At 38.0% G+C, this 2,475-nt stretch overlaps 1 non-coding gene across 1 annotated transcript; it reads right to left on the bottom strand.

Moving 5' to 3' along the window:
- Window positions 1–260: 260 nt before the first annotated feature.
- LOC115702221 (small nucleolar RNA R71) lies at window positions 261–366 on the bottom strand. The gene has a single exon (XR_004008824.2). It is a non-coding gene; the product is annotated as a small nucleolar RNA R71 (small nucleolar RNA).
- Window positions 367–2,475: the final 2,109 nt, after the last annotated feature.

The raw sequence follows: 2,475 nt of genomic DNA, 5'->3' as shown, positions 1-2,475 counted from the left end.
CAAATGGTGCAGTCTTCAGTCTAGTTTGGTGGACTTCCTCTTAAGACCCTAATTTGCACTTGTCAAACTTCATGGAGTTATATCAGACTTTCAAGGTCAATTGAGTTAGTGATGATGCCATCTGCTTGAGAGTTTTTCCATTCTCACTGAGAGAGCGAGCCAAGAGTTGGTTGATCTCCTTGCCACCGAATTCTATAGCAACATGGACAAATTTGGCAATGAAGTTTCTATCTAAGTTCTTTCCTCCTGCAAAGTTTGTTAAGCTGCGAGGGGAAATTAATAATTTTGTCAACTGGACAATGAATCTTTCTATGACGCTTGGGAGAGGTTCAAGGATCTCATCAGAAAATGTCCACATCATGGGATCGAAAAGTGGATGTTGGTTCATAATTTCTACAATGGGCTGATTGGTAATACCAAAACAATTATAGACGCCGCAGCTGGTCAAAGAAATGGTCATGAATAACCAACAATGGCCAACTGAAAGAAGCCAAACGAAGAAGGTGGCTGGTAAGCATGAGGTAGATACCATCAACAAACTGACAACCCAGGTTGAGGCCCTGACAAAACTGATAGTTGTGCATGCAAAATAGGCTCAAGTTGTTTGTGAGCTTTTTTGGGGCCCTCACCCATATGAGGAATGCCCAGTAGATGTGAACATTTTGCCAATGGATCAAGCGAAAGCCATTGGGAACTATTCTCAAAACTATAATTATGGGTACAACCAACAGGGGTTCTACCAGCAGAGAAATCAGCCCCAACAAAACCAACAACAACTGTAACAACAAAGTCCTAGTGGAGGCTTAAGTATCCAAGCTGACTTATTGGTCCAATTCATGATGGAGACTAAAGCCTCTATTAAAACTCTAGAAACTCAGATGAAACAATTGGCTACTCAGGTGGCAAAACAAGCTTAAGGAAATTCACCTAGCACTATTGAGGCAAAAGGAAAAGAGCAATGTAAAGAAATTTTCTTAAGTAGTGGAAAGAGTTATAAGGGACCTAGTGGCAAGCAACTAGTTGAAGATGGGGTTAGGGATCAACAGGCACAGACACAGGCACCAAAGGAAAAGAGCACTATTGAGGGTCTTGCACCGAAAGAAGCTTCGCCTCCGATCAACATAGATCACCATATTAAAATTCGTTACCCTCAAAGACTCCGCAAGAACAACCTCGACAAGTAGTTTTCAAAATTTCTTGAAATATTCAGGAAACTGCACATTAACATTCCATTTACGGAGTCCTTGGAGCAAATGCCAACTTACCTAAAGTTCATGAAAGAAATTTTAGCTAAGAAAAGGAAGTTGGAAGAATTCGAGACAGTGGCACTCATTGACGAGTACCGTTTCAATATTCCATGCTCTATAGGGGGTTCGGTGGAAACTAAAGCTCTATGTGATCTAGGAGCAAGCACTAATATAATTCCCTTATCTATCTTCAAAAGGCTAGGATTGGGAAAAGCAAAGCCCACAACTGTAACTTTACAACTCGGGGATCATTCTTTGAGTCATCCTCGTGGGATAATTGAAGATGTACTGGTGAAGGTTGTGTTGGGTTTTATGCCCTAAATAAAACTCATTTCAATATAATCAGATTTACTTATTAATATAGATCAGAAATAACATTTAATGTTGCATGGTTCAAATGATTTATTTCATGATTATATGTACATAATGTATAAATTCATCTGAAACCCTTTTCACATACTTGATCCTGTTTATTGTGCCGTCAACACATTGGAAAGTAAACATGACTATGTGAATAAAGTTTCCTAGATTTATTAGACACAGGGTTTTACTGATATGATAATCTACAATAGAGTTTACTTGCATTTGGAGAAGTGCTATGTTCTTTCCAAAATATTCGTTAAAGTAAACCTCAGGTTGGATGCATGGAGTATGCATCGGAAGGGACCGATATTGAACTTTGACTTAGATTTAATTAAACTTACCGTAAAATCTATTCAAGTCAATATCGCCTAGTTGATCCTATATCAAATGATCTTAATCCTGTTATGATTAGGCTCAATCTTGAAAGGCTATTCGTGTTCTTTGATTTGTTAGTTAAACCTACTTTTAGGTCAGGGTGATACGTACTTTTTAGGAACACGGTAGTGCAATTGAGTGGGAGCGCTAGCATAAACATGGAATTTATAGCTTCTATCTGGCGAATAGTAAGCAAAGGATGATCTCCTTCGAGCTTGACCAAACGAAAATAAATGGTGGAGATCTCATTTCACATAAGCTGAAATATCATTTATACGGGGTCAAGTGTTTTAAGGATAAAATACATAGTAGGGTGTTACGGTAATTTAATCCCTTTACTGTGTAGATCATTCATATAGAGGATAATTGATCACATTAGGATTATAACAATGGATAACTTATGATGTGTCTATATGGTGGAACATATAGAGCATTCTATATACTGAGAGTACAATTCTAAGTTCTATGCGTGGATTCAACGAAGAATTAA

Source organism: Cannabis sativa, chromosome 1, assembly GCF_029168945.1.
Source record: "Cannabis sativa cultivar Pink pepper isolate KNU-18-1 chromosome 1, ASM2916894v1, whole genome shotgun sequence".
NCBI classification, from domain to species: Eukaryota; Viridiplantae; Streptophyta; class Magnoliopsida; order Rosales; family Cannabaceae; genus Cannabis; species Cannabis sativa.
This window is presented reverse-complemented; position numbering and strand designations above follow the sequence as displayed.